This window comes from Vicia villosa, linkage group LG2 (assembly GCF_029867415.1).
Source record: "Vicia villosa cultivar HV-30 ecotype Madison, WI linkage group LG2, Vvil1.0, whole genome shotgun sequence".
NCBI lineage: Eukaryota > Viridiplantae > Streptophyta > Magnoliopsida > Fabales > Fabaceae > Vicia > Vicia villosa.
This window is the reverse complement of record NC_081181.1, coordinates 224,900,824-224,918,782: the sequence shown is the minus strand read 5'-3', so window position 1 is coordinate 224,918,782 and position 17,959 is coordinate 224,900,824.

Here is a 17,959-nt window from a genome sequence, read left to right as displayed (position 1 = left end):
AGTAGTATGTAACGCGCCTCACTCGGCCATGTGTCCCCCCCTCAGAGTCATGTTGATCCTATGTCTTTCGCCAGTACTCAGGGTTTTATCCCATTACTCTCCTCCCACACATTCCCGTATGGGGTACCTGCATCTTTTGTGCTACCTGGAGGATCCAGTTTCCCATCGACTCCGATGCCCTCATCCTTCCAGCATACGGGAGGATCCATTTTGCCTTTCCCATCGACTCAGATGCCCTCATCCTTCGAGCATACTAGTGTGCCCTCATCCTTCCAGTTGGCAGGAGGACCTAGCTTTCCATTCGCACATACTGGTATGCCCTCGCCCAGCTTTCCATTCGCACATACTGGCGTGCCTTCATCCTTCTAGCAGACTGGAGGATCTGGTTTTTCATATCTCACCCAGATGACTTCATCCTTCCAGCAGACGGGAGGATCCAACAGTACACGTCCAACACAGACTAGACGATCTCCTAGTCCACGTCCGACACAAGCTGTACGATCTCCTAGTCCACATCCGACATAGGCTGGACGATCTCCCCGTCCACGCCCCACACAGGCTAGAGGATCACGCACCCTACATCCCACACAGGCTGGAGGCTCACGCACCCCACATCCCACACATGTACCGACACATGAGGTTGATGAGGAAGTTGATGAGGCAGTTGATGAGATAGATGGAGCAGATCTTCGTGGGAGGGATGATCTTAATGAGATTCATGTCGTTGACGGTAGATTTTGGATTTGGCCCGAAGGAAGCAAGTAAGTTTCCTATTTAAAAACTTTTATAGTATGTATACATTTTTATTTTTTGTATAAATTTATATTTATTATTTTCATTTTTTGTTTTAGTTTTGCGTCGAGTCGGACTGCTGCTAGGATTGTAAATTATATAATTTAGTAGATGTATAAATCATCTTTTAAGAGCTTTGGCGATGTTAAAAATAAAGATGAATGGTTTAAAATGTTTAAGGTATTGTTATTTATTGAAGTTGTACATTTAAATTATTTTTTTAGTTATTGTTATTTTAAATGAAATTCTCATTATAATTACTTAACTTTTTATTTTAATGTCATACAACATTGCAGGGAAAATGTGTGTGGGATCCATTGAATGAAAAAATGGTTAAAAAAGTTTTCAATACCAGATGCTCTAAAAGATTGTCTGATATGCTGCGGCGAGTTAGGGAGAATTATGAGCTTAACGACCTCCGTCCTAGCTGGATAGGCGAGGAGGTTTTTCAGGAGCTTGTTACATATTGGAAGACTCCAGAATTCCTGGCTAAATCAGAAATTTTTTAGAAGATGAGGGCATCTGAAAAGGGGGGTTGTGTCAATATAGTTGGAAGTATTAGTACCGCGGAGCATGCCCGACGATTGGTAAAAATTTTAAAATTTTTAAGTTACATGTTTATTCATAATATATTTTACTAATTAATTTTAATTTTATTATTTAGGCTAAGGAGTTGGGGAGAAAACCATTGATGCCTGAGTTGCTTTCGAGGACCCGGACAAGGAGATCAGGAGGTTTTGTCGACGAGCGCACGAGATTGTATCATGTAAGTAATGAAATTGATGTTGTTTATTTTTTAATTTAATAAAAAAATTTTTGACTTTATTTTCACGTGGCAACCTATAAATTGTGGCGTGAATTTCATGTGGCAACTGATAAATTGCCACGTGAAAATCACTTGGCAAATCATAAGTTGTGGCGTGAAAATCACGTGGCAACTTTTTAATATATTTTAATTTAGTATAATTAAATATGTATGTAAATATTTATTTAGTATAATTAAATATGCATGTAAATATTTAACTTAAATTTTTTTATTGAATATGTGTGCAGGATGATTATAATACATTGCTTGCAACTTTTCTGGAAAATAATCCTCAATACTTGCCAGCAGAGGGGGAGCCGCTTAACGCTGATGTTGATCACTATATTTGGAGTGAGGTTATTAAAGAAAAAGGTCCTAATGGTTTCTTTTTTGGGACTGAAAATTTGTCGTCCAGCTATAGAGCTGGTGATCGCAATCTGTTTCAAAGAATTAGAGATGGAGAGGGTGGATCGCGTTAACCAATTCTGACACGGGAACAAGCTGAAACAGTAAGGCAATTGGCGTTAAGTGAGGCGAGACACAAAAATGAGGCCCTGAGGCAGCAACAAGAGCAGCAGATGGAGATGATGCGAAAGATGCAATCTGATATGGAGAAACAGCATGCGCGGCAGATGGAGGGCATTCTGAAGAGGCTATCTGAGATGGAGGAATAGATGAGACGATTTATGCAAGGTGGTGGAAATTATCGTAATGTTCCTGATCCAAAGCCGGAGGATGACGGAGTGGATGATGATTTTGATCCTGATAATTATTTTCCGAATGATGATGATGCCTCATAAAAACATTTTGTATTTCATTTGTTTTTAAATTTATATTTATGCAACTTATTTTACATTTTAATTCATTAAAATATTAGTTTTAAATTTTTAGTTTTATTTAATTGAATTTATTATATAAAATTTATTATATGAATTTATTATATAAAATCTTATTATATAAATTTTATTATATAAATTTTATTTTATAAATTTTATTATATAAATTTTATTATATTAATTAATTAATTTATTATATATAAATACAATTATACCTGCGTCTGTATTTAATTTTTTAAAAAAAAGGTTGCGACGTGAAACCAACGTCGCTACATTCTGACGTGGTTTCCACGTCGCTAATAAAGTCAATTTATCAGTCTGTTACACCTGCCACACCTGCTCTGCGTGCAGGGACATGTTCCCCACATAAATTAATTGCGACGTGGGAATCACGTCGCAACCTTCTGACGTGGTTTCCACGTCGCTATTGCTTTGCCACACGTGCCCCTGCGACATTGTGGTGTCGTTTTTTTACCTCCCGTTTCACTTAGGAGGACGGCACGGCGGACCCTTCACGCGAAATTTGGAAGGAGAAAGGCACCCTTGTGGGATGAATTTTATTTCAGCTCTTCCTACGATAGCACACGAACTTTTTAATTATCATACGAGGAGGAAGGGGAAAAAGATCTCAAATAAACCCTAGGAGTTTTCTAGGTGTGGGGATTTCACCTAATCATAAGTTCTAGAGTCCGGGAGGTCGGTTATACATATGGAAGGTTTTAAGCACCCTACATATTCGTAGTACTCTACGGGAACCTTCTCTGTGTCTATGTGTTTGTGTTTGCTAATTGAATGGGAAAGTTTCTCCTTTATGTTAGGAGAGAGAATTGATTTGAATTGAAAGACTGACCATTTTTGGTTTTTGATTAGCTCGCTGAGATTCCTTGTGAATCTCATGCCTACATATCCCTAATGAAAGTCATAGCTTTTTGTAGTTCGGGGAACTAATTAGGGAAATGAATTGATTTTTTTGGGTGCCTTGCTTGAAGCTCAAGGTTGTAGCTTGGATTAAATATCTGTTTACAATAAAGAGAAATGAAGTCATCTTTACAGAGAGGTATTTCTACTATTCCACCACAAACATTTTAAGTGACAGAAAAGCTGGGTTCGTTTCATAAGAGATGGATCTTACTTGGTTGTGTGCAAGTATGCCAGTCGCGTGTCTCTTGAATGAAAGAAATATTCTCAACCAGTTTAGAGAAAGTGTACAAGTCTGGGTGTGTGTGCCAGAGCATGCCTTTCAGAGTCCTAAATGGGAGAATGTTTGAAATTAAAATTAAAATTGAAATGTTTGTATGTTTGAATGTGGTGAAATAGGAGAAATATCTCTCTATAGAGATAAGTCATGTCTATCTACTTTATACAAGATTTGATTTTGACTGGCTTGTATGAGGCCCAAGCTTGAGGCTTAAAAAAGGTTTTTATTGACTCTGGGAGATGACTCCATTGGGAATTGACTTTGACTAAAGAAATTTGTGTTCTGTATGAAGCCCAGAATTGTGGCCGACTCTAGTTGGAAAGTGTTTATTTTGTTTTTTTGATTGAAAGGTTTATTTTAGTGTTCTGTACAAAGCCCAAAATTGTGGCTGACTCTAGCTAGGGAGACATTATTTTCTGCCTTGTACAAAGCCCAAGGTTGTGGCTGACTACTGAGGAAACAGAGTTTGAAGACTATTAATGACTCTATTTTGTGCCTTGTACAAAGTCCAAGGTTGTGGATGACTCAATGGGGGAAAGTATCCTAAAGGTTAGGAATATTTTGACACAGGAAATGATGTTTACCTGCCTCGTACAAAGCCCAAGATTGTGGCTACTTGATGGGGAAGGACTCACTGTGGAGACTCTATCATCTGCCTTGTACAAAGCCCAAGGTTGTGGCTGACTCTGGATAGGGGAAAACCTATTAGTTTTGGGATCTTTTGACTCTGAGGGGGGTATCTGCCTTGTACAAAGCCCAAGGTTGAGGCTAACTCTACTGAGGGTTACTCTGTTGTTTAGAGACTAAAGGTTGACCCTTCTGGGGACTGTGCTCTTATTAAGCAGGGATTGATGAATGAAAGCCCAGAGTTGAAGGTTGACTCTAACTAGGGAATTTGTTTTATTGATTGAGACTGACCTAGGGTTGACTCTAGTGGGGAGTTTTGAAGGTTTGAATGAGAGATGATTTTGGAATCTAACCCTTTCTAGGGATTTTGGATTATGAAGGAATTGTTTTGGAAGCTAACCCTTTCCAGGGAATTTGACTTTATGGAGACTGATTTTGTGGAAGTTAACCCTTTCCAGGGATTTTTGTGAAAATGAAAGAATTGACGGAGGCTGACCCTTTCCAGGGGTTTTTGACTTGAAGGAATTGATTGTTTTATACTTCTTGTTTAAAGCCCAAGATTAAGGCTGACTCGACTGAGGAAAATTCTAGATGTGGAACCTAGACTCTATTGAAGAGAAGACTGACTGGAGATTGAAAATAAAGGTGACAGAGACTGTCCATGTCTCTCATTCCAAAAGGTGAACTCAATATTGAGATTGAGACATTCTTGGCTTATTTGAAGTCTGATTTGAAAAACAGAAGAATCTCACCAGGGTAGGCTAAAAGGTGACTAAAGACCTATTCCTATGTTTATAAGAAACCTGATGGGTCCTTGTATACAAGCTCAAGAGAAAGCTGTGAATATGCTTTTAAGAAGCCTGCGGGTCCTTATATTGTAAGCGCAAGAGGAGGCTAATTGAGGGTCATCGAGGATCCTTGTTATAGCACAAGAGAAAGCTATGTTGGATTTTAAACTTATTTTGGCTCTAAGAGAATGAGTAAGAGGTTTCACCTAGGAATATTTTGACACAGGAAATGATGTTTACCTGCCTCGTACAAAGCCCAAGATTGTGGCTACTTGATGGGGAAGGACTCACTGTGGAGACTCTATTATCTGCCTTGTACAAAGCCCAAGGTTGTGGCTGACTCTGGATAGGGGAAAACCTATTAGTTTTGGGATCTTTTGACTCTGAGGGGGGTATCTGCCTTGTACAAAGCGCAAGGTTGAGGCTAACTCTACTGAGGGTTACTCTGTTGTTTAGAGACTAAAGGTTGACCCTTCTGGGGACTGTGCTCTTATTAAGCAGGGATTGATGAATGAAAGCCCAGAGTTGAAGGTTGACTCTAACTAGGGAATTTGTTTTATTGATTGAGACTGACCTAGGGTTGACTCTAGTGGGGAGTTTTGAAGGTTTGAATGAGAGATGATTTTGGAATCTAACCCTTTCTAGGAATTTTGGATTATGAAGGAATTGTTTTGGAAGCTAACCCTTTCCAGGGAATTTGACTTTATGGAGACTGATTTTGTGGAAGTTAACCCTTTCCAGGGATTTTTGTGAAAATGAAAGAATTGACGGAGGCTGACCCTTTCCAGGGGTTTTTGACTTGAAGGAATTGATTGTTTTATACTTCTTGTTTAAAGCCCAAGATTAAGGCTGACTCGACTGAGGAAAATTCTAGATGTGGAACCTAGACTCTATTGAAGAGAAGACTGACTGGAGATTGAAAATAAAGGTGACAGAGACTGTCCATGTCTCTCATTCCAAAAGGTGAACTCAATATTGAGATTGAGACATTCTTGGCTTATTTGAAGTCTGATTTGAAAAACAGAAGAATCTCACCAGGGTAGGCTAAAAGGTGACTAAAGACCTATTCCTATGTTTATAAGAAACCTGATGGGTCCTTGTATACAAGCTCAAGAGAAAGCTGTGAATATGCTTTTAAGAAGCCTGCGGGTCCTTATATTGTAAGCCCAAGAGGAGGCTAATTGAGGGTCATCGAGGATCCTTGTTATAGCACAAGAGAAAGCTATGTTGGATTTTAAACTTATTTTGGCTCTAAGCGAATGAGTAAGAGGTTTCACCGGGAATAATTCCTCTTGGGTGGATGTGTCCTATTTTTGTTCTAAGGCTTTTTTCAAGATGTTTCACCGGGAATAATTCATCTTGAGGTTTGAACTAAAGATCTCTAATTAGGAAAGAGCCTTCACCGGGAAGACATTCTCAATCCTAGGCCATAGTCCTATAATATATATACAGTTTATTTGTCCTAAGGTTATTCTCAGACGGAGTTCTAAAGAGTGTATATACAGTTTATATTTGACAGAAATTTAAATGAAAGCTGTAAATTGAAAGCTTTAAATTGAAAGTTGTAAAGCCTAACCTTGATGGAGTGGAGGCCTTTGAAAGATGTATGTACAAAGCTTTACCATCAGCTTGGTTGTTTATTGATAACAGTTAAATTGTTTATTGAAAACAGTTGAATGTTTATTGAAGATAGTTTTGAAATGTTTTTGTTTTGAAAACAGAAGAAGTAAAGATGGACACTAGGTCACATAGGTATATGAAGAGTTTCACCGAGAATAATGCCCTTCAATACCGAGATGAAAGTTTTGAAAACAGATGAGGAATTTTCTATTTAAAGATGATTTGAAAACAAACTATGAAAAGAAAAGGTGTTGGGTCTTACACTCTATTAGAGGACCATTGAAATTGATTTACTGTTTATGAAAAACAGTTGAAAGATCTGAAAGATGCAAGGCTTTGTTGTTTGAAAACCCTGATCGGCTGTTTAATCAAAGACTTGAAAATAGTTTGAAATTTGACAACAGCCAACTTAATTAGGGTAAATACAAAGTCTTTAATTAATCAAGACCTAAATGATTAGGGTTTTATCACAAAATTATTTACAAAATGATTAGGTTTTTAAAATCAAATGAAAATGTGTTTTAAAGGTATTTTAAAATACTTAAAAAAAACACCATTTTAAACTTAATAAAAACACATAAAATAAATAATATTTTTTGTGATTTTTTTGATTATTCATAAAATAGATATATTAAATGACAAGTGTGTGAAAAATCAAGTGAAAATGATTTAATTTGACAGGTGAATCAAATGGTTAAAATTATGAGGAATTTAAATGGGAAAAGTGATAAAAAAATAGGTTTTGTCTCTACCAAGGCTTGAACTCACGCATTTATGATAACCACCCAAAACTTGGCCAACTGAGCTACGTGCTCATCTTGTAATACATACGCGCGCCTTTGATCATATGTGAATCAAGTGTGAAAAAATGGAAAAAAAATAACAAAACGTCTGAGGTGGGGTTCGAACCCCAGACTTTCTATCAAGAGAGAGTGAGAAGCGCATGTGACCAAGTGAGCTAAACAATGTATTCTTTTAATATGCGCTTCCAATCAAATATATTTTAAACCCATTTTTGAGAATTTCAAAATGGCGCCACCCACCATCTTCATCTTCAACTTCAAGCTCATCATTTTTGAATTTTTGAACTTGCTCATTTCTCAACCAAATGGGATGATGTAAACATGAATTTTGTTCTAAATTTCCTCACGAATCTAGATATGTAACTAATATTGATTTATATTAACTACAACTATCTAATTCTTCAGAAAACACGAAGAACACATAAACCCTAATTTTAAAATTAAATGATGACGAAGATGAATAAATGAATGATAATAGAGGGTTTTTAGTCCTCTGATGATGCTGAACAAACTGGTATCGAGATATATTCCAAAGAGTACTTAAATAAGAGTGTTAGAGTTTTAAAAAATACCTCTGAAAATGGAGGTCGATGACTATGGTGGAGAGCTTCTGGCTATGGATGGATGATCGCAAAAGCTTCCTGGTGACTCACTGATGCAATGATGCTAACTGAATGCTTATTGCAACTTGGAGAAGTTGAATCTTAGAACCATGTTCCTAATATGGTTTGCAAGTATTTCACACCCGTTTTCGAAATTTGGTCCAATTTTGAATTATTTAGTCCAATCTGCATTAGTTTTTTTGTTAATTATTTTTTTTGTCTGTTTTGATAAATTTTGATGAAGTGAAATTTTCTTGCAAATTGCAGATTTTGCTGAGAAACTTAACAAGAGGAAGCAATTTAATTCTCGTGTGCATGTTACTTGGCTTAGAAGAATCAACTAGTATTGTGCTAAAAAACTTAATGTAAGGAAATGTGGTAATGGAAACATGCTAACATAAACACTAATTTTGTTGGGTACATATTTTGACAGGACTATGTTTATAGCTCTTTCAAATATCTAAATGTAAAGAATGAAAAACCATGATAAATTTAATATAATTATCTCTATTTATTAGACTCTTTATCTTCTATTTTAATTTTTTAAAGGCTTAAATATTTTTGTATTCAAGTGTAACTTGAGTGTTGATTTTTTATTTTTCTAAGAAATGATGAATTCTATATTACTAAAGTTTTGATTGTATTAAGATATATTAAGTATATGATTGGTAATGAATTTGGAACCTGTTTTCACATCCCAATCTAATGAATGCACAAACCAAAGATGGATGAAGTGAAGTTCCTTTATGACCACCTAAACGCAATTGGTGATGGTAACAAAGTGAAGAACCTTAGTCGTTACAAGTTTACTCAGAATCTCGGCTCTAATCTAATGCGATGTGCGGTTCTTACCCGTGGACTGTTTGAGTCTGGGAAGACTTGGAAGATCACATGATAACAAAAGCTTTTAAGTTGAGATGATAAATGTCATTGAGCGATTATATACGTGTTTTAACCTATCGCTAACGGTAGTGTCACATCTTTGGATTTTATGAATATTCGTTTTGCGCTAATTATTTTGGGATTTTGTTGTTAAAAAGTTTGTTATTACCTCGTAGTAATCAACGTGAGATAACAATCACCTTTTGGAGTCACTATCGATGGATTCTCGTTAAAGATATTCTTGCCAAATTGGTAATCAGGAGAAACAAGTTAAACCAAGCGGGTCGACAGTCATTATCGATGGATTCTCGTTGAAGATATCCTCGCCAAATTGGAGTATTGCTTAAGAGATCCTTACGGCCCTTAATGGCTATGAAATGTTGGATTCTCATTGATGGCCAGAGGTCAAGAGTCATGTTTTTAGAGTTCGAAGGCTCAAATGATAACAAAAGCTTTTAAGTTGATGTGGTAAATGTCAGCGAACGATTCTCTACATGTTTAACCCTATCTCTAGTGGTTATACCATATTTTTGGAATTTATGGAATTTTCTTTATTTGCGCTACTTTTGTTGAGATGCATATATTAAAAAGCTTCGTAAGACCTTTGTAATTGATGCGAGTAAACAATCACCTTTTGGCAGTCACTAGGAACAAGTTAAACCAATCGAGTCAGCAAGAATTATAGATGGATTCTCATTGAAGAGATCGATGAAAAATTGGATTATCACTGAAGAGATCCTTACGGTCCTTAGTGGGCTATTAAATGTTGGATTATTATTGAGGGTCAGAGGACCACAATCACATTTTTAGAGTATGGAGGCTCACATAACAAAATATTTAAGTTGGGGCGAGAAATGTCAGCATACTATTCTCTACATGTTTAACCCTTCCGCTAGTGGCAAAACTATATCTTGGAAATTTATATGTAAATTAGATGTGATAATCATAGTGATTTAGGGTTTTGGACCAAGTAAGATTTTCTGTTATGTAAATATTTTAGAAAATTTCTTTGGCCACCTCCCTATGGGGTCACCCCCAGCGAAAATACCAAAATACCCCTGCTTCGGAAATGAACTTCCAAAGCGCTTTTTTTTTTTGAAAAAATTGACTTATTTCGGAAGTTCATTTCCGAAAACATTATTTCGGAAGTGAACTTCCGAAATACTGCGATTTCTGCAGATTTATCAAAACACTCCCCCTCCCCCAATCATTTACCCTAAATCAAAACAAAAAGTGGCAAAGGCGAAAATTTGTGCAAACAGAATTCCAAAGCTGCATCAAGGCTCCAATCACACTGCTAAACAACATTCAAAAGCCCTCAATCCTAACACTTTGTAAGTTTTGAAATTTTTAGATCTATTATTCAAATGCATGTTATTTAGGGTTTTAATTGCATAAATGATATATGGTTAGGTTGTTAGTAGTATTTAGGTTGTTTAGAAGCATTTTGATTTGGTTTGAAGTTTGGTTTAGGGGTCTGCCATGGAAGTTGCAGAAAAGTCCATCGCAGGGGTGTTTCGGAAGTTCATTTCCGAAAACACCTCCCTCCCAGTTTTCGGAAATGAACTTCCGAATTGTATCAGAAGTTCAAATTTTTTTGTTTTTTATTTTGTCTCGCATATTAATCGATTTCAACTGTTTACAGGAACATGTCAGACAACCAACAAGCACGCAGGACTGCGTCTTCTAAAGAGGGCGCTAAGGGAAGAAAGGGTTCTTCAAAGAAGGAGGTGAAAGAGGTGAAGGAGGTGAAGGAGGTGAAGGAGAAGAAGAAGCTTTTGACTGGTTCTGCTTCTCGTCCCCTGGGAGTCCATGGCTCGGACGTGCAGGCTCAGCCTTCAGGCGTGATCAACGCTGATGGTTCTGATACTGAGTGGGATGAAAATTGGTATAATTATCTTCATTCGAAGGAGTTCGCTCGTCGAGAAGAATAACATGTTTTTATTTTGTTTGATGTGTATTTTGTAACGCTCGTCGGGCAGAATAACATGTTTTTGTTTTGTTTGACGTGTTTTGTTTTGTTTTGTTCGGATTGTATCGCACAGTGTTTTTGTATTGGATTTATCATGTTAATAAAAATACGTACTACTGTAAGTAACAAATGACGGAGGAGGTGTAACCGGGGTCGGAACATATGACGGAGGAGGTGGATGTTCGGAGGAAGAAGAACCGGAGGTACGTCCACCGCGAGACAAAGGAGCCAATCATTGTAAGCTATAGTTTATCATTATCATCTGGGGACGTCATTTCTAAAAAATCAAGATTAAAAATAATAAGATTTTTTTCCCAATTTTTTATAATGACGTCCCCTGATGATAATGATAAATTATAGCTTACATTGATTGGCTCCTTTGTCTCGCGGTGGACGTACCTCCGGTTCTTCTTCCTCCGGACATCCACCTCCTCCGTCATATGTTCCGGCCACGATTACACCTCCTCCGTCATTTGTTACTTACAGTAGTACACCTTTTGAAATTTGGAAGCCTTTTTTTCTCCCCACCACTCTCTCATCCCCACCTACCCGTGTTCAACAATATGTAACTTTAATTTTATGTAATATTATCGTTGTAATCTTCACCCGATTAAATAAAGCGAATTGTTGTTGTTTTTCATTTTATTCTGTCCAGACATATTTTCGGAGGTTCATTTCCGAATTCTCCAAGGGGGGTGCGTTCGGAGATGAACTTCCGAAACACCACATTTTCTGAAAATGTAACTTTATTTCGGAGATGCATCTCCGAAACCAATATTTTATATTAAAAAAAACACGTTTTCGGAAGTTCATTTCCGAAAACACCTTTTTTTCAAAAAAAAGTACCGTTTCGGAAATGAACTTCCGAAACAAGGGGTAATGTTGTAAATTCACCGGGGGTGGGCAAGAAGGTTAGGAGGTGGGTGAAGAAAAAACCATATTTTATATGTTTTTAATAGATGTAATATTTGATTACTTAGTTAAAAATGTACTATTTAAAATAGATTTATGGTTTAGCTATTGTAGATTACAATTTTTTAATTTTGTCTTGAACTCATTTATTCCATACACGTCCATAGCATGTTATTTTCTATACATAAATAATTGTAAGAATATGGTACTTTATATTTAGTTAGTCCACTGATGGTAAATAAAATAAAATAAATATTAAATACAATAGTAATTATTTTTTCATATAATTCATATATTGCAGTTGAAGAGCATCATTCCACTGATATTATATTATGGTTTTAAAAATTAATTTTGAACTTGTAAATACAATATATTAATAAATCATTATATTACATTAAAAATTATATGAAATTGGCAACGGGACGAATCGGGGGTTATTACCTCATCAAACCCAAATCTCCGTTCTCCGCCCCAAACCCAAATAAGAATGAAGAATTAAAATGCAAACTCGATCCAAAGGATTCGGGTATCCCCGCCCTCCCACCATCCACCTTCGTCTGTCCATGAATCTATTCACAATATTGAAACTAAATACCAAATATGATTGTGCATTACACAAATAACACAAAGATCCAACCAACCTCCTATACTGAGTTGGATCAACATCTTGCTCATCCTCATTATTTGACAACTGCTACCTCGGTTCATTCGAAGTAATGACAACATTACAATGTTCTATTTCAAAAGCTCACGCTTAAACCGCCAAGGTCGATTATCTTAAACTCCTTCATAAGCTCACTATTAAACTTATAAATGCAATTTTCATCACTGTCCGTGATCAACTAATCGTCAACGTAAAAATAAAAAATTATCACTCTTTCATTTGTATCCTTCACACACACACACACACACCATATTGAGATACACACTTCTTGAAGCTAATATCCTTTAAGAAACCATTTATCATCTTGTTCCAAGCTCTTGTAGTTTGTTTTATAATGTACAACACTTTCGTTTACTTGTAGAACTTTGACTCTTGATTTTTCACAATAAAACTAGAGGGTTATTCTACATAAACTTTCTTTTCAAATGGTTCATTCAAACCATAATTTTTATATCGATTTGATAATTAAACCAATTATTGTTATTTGCAATACCAATAACTAGATTAATGATTTCATTTCTAGCCACCGGTGCAAATACTTCTTCAAATTCTATGTCTGTTCTTTCAACCAATCTCCAATCTTATTCATCTCAATTTCCAGCTCCTTCTTCATAGCACAAATTTATTTTGAATCACTCAAAACCTCTTCCATTTTAACGGCTTCGAATTCGGACATCAGTGCAAAATAGACATAATCACCATCATCATTGACTTTTTATCTTAGAACAACTCACAATTTCAGTCTTAGAGGAAAACCACTTTCCCTTGTTGGTCTTCTCACATTCTCTTCCATTCGGTCTTCAATGTAGGTGTTTCTACACTATCAAGCACTGCAGGAACTGTTTTTTCATTGAACTAATTACAACTTTCTGGTAATCAGCTGTTACAACTCCTTAATTTTGTCGAAAACAACATCGCGAGAATCACAGTTCTTCTATTCAATACATCATACAACTTGTAACCTCGATACCCTACAATTATCAAACAATACCCTACAATTATCATCAATTCTCATCAACTTCTCAAACGATACCCTACAATTATCATCAATTCTCCCTTATCATCTAACTTCTTTCTAAGCTGCCCCATAACACATGTAGATACACTACCAAACCGAAAACTCTCAAATGATTTAGATTTAGTTTAAATATAGATACTTAAGAATCAATTAAACTTAAAAAACAAAGGATAGAACAAATAAAGATAAAAAACAGCAGAAAAGAAGAGCGCCAAACCTCTCGAATTACTCATCTTTATTACAGTCCTAATACAAAAACACAAACTCCAATACCACCAGAACACACCATCAAAGGAAAAATATCCCCAATCCCCCAAAACAAATATGTAAAAAAGGTGACGGGTTTTATCCCAAGGTTTAATAGACAATATGGTAACCTCTGCCTGCCATAGTCCATAGCACACCCCAAATTCATGAAATATCTTTCCCTTGTCTCCAAAGAATCAATTAAACTTAAAAAATCAAGATGAAAACTAACCGAACAAAAAAGCAGGCCTTCTAAATTCCTCATCTTCATAAAGATTTACTCTAGAATATTGTATGCTTCAACATTCAAATTCGTGATATAAAAACACAAACTTCGATACTACCATGACACACCATCAGAGAACAAGTATCCTCGATCCCAAAACAAACATGATGTTGCAAGAAAGTGGCTGAATTTATCCCAAGGTTGAAAGGAAAGTATGATAACCTCTGCTTACTACAAGCCATGGAATAGAACACTACATATTCATCTTGTAACTCTCCTATAACACCCACCAAAAAAATTCAAAGGATCAGATTTATGTAATTACTGAGTATCTATAAAAAAAACAGAAATATGAAATGACTTTCTTAGTAGAGAGCAGATCAAATTGAAATGTAACAACACAGTTTGCAATATGAAACATCACAATTTAAGCTTCCACCCAATACAGAAGAGCCCTTAGGCCAGTGTAATGAAGAGGCTAACTTATCCAAAATTCCTCATTTTTTGAAGAGCGGAAGTACCCCAGAATCTTGCATGCTCTAAACCCGAGTAAAATTCATGTTACAGAAACACACTGGAAGAATTGTGTATTATAGCAAAATGCATAATATCATCCAAAGATGATAGGAATCAAAGGTGTATCATGAAACAAATTACTGAACTGTATAGAATTCATAATTTGAGTAGAGATCACCAAATTAAAACGCACATCCACATATCATTATGGTTCACATGTCCTTGTTGATTCGATCACAAGAGAGTAATACAAAGCGGAAGAAATACTCGTGTCCAATTTTTCTGCATCGGATGACGAATTAAAAGGTAGTAGTATGATTATGAATCTTTATGTAGTACATCAAACCCATGTAACATTTGCTCTGTCAACACATGATAGATATACAAAAAATTATGCTGTGACAAATGAATTGTAGAAAAAAAAAACCAAGAAGAAAGAGAATAATAGCATAATTCTTCAAACCACCAAGTTACAGACCAGCATAACAAAGAGAGGCTCACCAAGATGCCCCAACTTCTCCGGAATTATGGAAATTTATGCCCTCCCTGAATACAGTTAAAAAACCCAAATGTAGAACTAACATTTGTAAAAAAAAAGTATTACTGATGCCTAAAGCTGATCTTTTCAATTAAACGTTAATAGAGCTTTATCAACTGAAACAACCAAGTGCAAACCATTAAGGAGTAAATGAAGAATTCGTGCAATAAGAATCGGAAGAAATGAAAATAATTCACAATTCATGTAAATTAGACCTTCCATTAAGACAAAGAAAAGTGAAGAATTTATAATTGGAGTAGAGATCACCAAATGAAATTGTAGAATCTGGTGCTACATAGGCTCCACCCCATAGCTATACTCCAAATCTGAGTGATAATATTTTAGGAGAAAATATCATAAGAACTCATTCGAACTGTAGTCGGAGGTTAATCAGTAAACAGTGTGATGTAAGCAATTGACTGCGTATCAGCTGAGAAGCAAATATGACAAAAAAGTGGAAAACTATTGAAAGAAATGGTAAAAAGCTGTTATATTTTATTCCTCAGCTCTAGGCTGGTATATATAGAGTAAAGCGTGTATGCTGAAACAATATACCAGAATGTAAAAAATATATAATCTAAATAGAGATCACCAAATTAATGCCTAGCAAATATATAACACAGCCACCAAAAATTATGATTCATGTGTGCTTTTTATTCTTTTAGAGATATATATATTACAGACCATCAAAAAGACGAGTCTCATTTTCTAGATATAAGAATAAAGTGAGATGAAAATATAAGCTCAAGGGGATATTTTTAACACAATTAATAAGGTGCAATGTGATTGAGAAAAAAGGAAACTTTTTAAGTACACCAAACCCCTTGCTCCAGCTTCAAAAGTTTAACCTTTCTTATTTTTGATGTCTTCTAAAATAAGTATTTAATCAAAAGAATTTGCATGAAATAAAATAACTCATAAATTGAATCACTTCGTGCATCAGAAATAGCACTACATAAAATTAATGTATCTGAAGCCATTATCTATTCTTACCATAGGCATGATCTAGATATGCGGTCTTAAACCAACTCCAAATAAAATGAAAAGTCATAAATAATTTGTATTACTTCGAATGTATTAACTATTATTCTTATTGTAACTATATTTGCGCACATTTGTGCTGGTTTATTTTGCTAAAATATTTTGTGACTATAAAAAGATAATGACGGATTTAAAGTTGAAATATTTGTTTTAAATGACAGTCAGAGCACAGATATAGAACTTCTGTAAAGTTGAACTTCAATTTGTAGACGAGATTAACATTCAAAACAGAACTTCTGTAAAGTTGAACTTCAATTTGTAGACGAGATTAACATTCAAAACATTCAACGCATTCGCCAAGTTTCCGTAGTTACTTAGTAAAATCTCTTAAAATCCATTGGATTTTAATTTTGTCAGAAGATATTTTTTAGTAAAATCTCTTACAAATCATTGCGTATTATGGATTTGGTCTTGTTGTGAATATTGAGAAGTTTCATTCACATCAATCTGAAAGCTCAATGGTTAATCAATTAATTGGCTCTGCATCTGGGAAGGTGTCTTAAGCAGATGTGAAGGGTGTGGAAAACGAAGACGGAACTAGTAAAAAAGACGCACAATATATGAAATGAGATGATATATAAATGAGGTAATATATAAATGAGATAATCTTGGCCTTCCTATACCACTGCCATTTAAAAGACGACTTTGGCCTTCCCTTGCCAATAGTATTTTAAAGACGACTTTTAAATCACATCTTTTACACTACCAAATAACCATCAGACACTCTAGGATAAGAAACTAAATGGAGAACTAGACCAACCATTACGCAAGGCTCTTGCCTAGTATACGCTCAAGCGTAATGCCGTCTACTAAATGGTGCTCAATTTAGCTCCTGATGAAATCATGACACGACGAGCTATCCAAAATTTTTCATAACCCCAAAGCTTCCACAGACTATATATTCTGCTATCATCACTGTAAGTAAGCACGAGGAAATCACAATGAACAAACATGTGCATGATGCAGTGTACATAGGAATGTAGATAGATAGAAGTCCCTCGCTCTAGGTTAAGCAAAGAGATATACTCTAGAATCTTGTTTTACTTTTAGATAATGCATGACACTACATTTACAATTTCCAAGAAAGAAAAAAACAAAGAATAAGCTGAAGCACAAAGGAAATATAACTGAATAGAAATCACTATCAAGACAGTGTTTGTTATGTCAAGACAATGGTGTTCTATGCAGCAATAACAAGGAATTATCAACATACAAGAAGAGATTCAATCTTATGTGTTCTTCTATGCACAATAACAAAGAAATATCAACTTATGAGAACAGATTCAATCTTATGTACAATTTGTGTGCGATCTTGAACGAAAACTGAAAACGACGCAAATCGTCAGATGCAGCCATGACCGCCGGCGAAGACGGCGGAGAAACGACGTGAGCGGAGGAGTGAGGCGATCCCGGTGGTGACGGTGTTGCCATGGAACGAACGAAGCTATTCTGATACCATATTGAAACTCATAACAGAACTCTCCATTTCAGTGTAACTGTTTTTCATTTATGAAAAGTTAGTTACAAACAATGCTTACAAGATGCATTTATAGTAGCACCTTGTGTGACCTGCTATAGCAGGTCAGCTACTGATTAAGCTACAGCTGTCAGTTTACACAAGTGTAATATCTACACTAACTACAATCACCCTAATAATGAAGCATATAGAAAAGCATCCCCAAGTCCATCGAAACTGACCGAAATTCTAAAATATAAGTTTTTCCCTACACTGATTACAGATGCAGGCCAGCTCAAACCAACAGAGAATTATATGTAATCTCCTCCAAAACTCTCACAACACAACATACCATGCAACATTCTCTATCGAAACCAACAACCAGAAAATTACAATAAAAAAAACTTGTCACCAAAA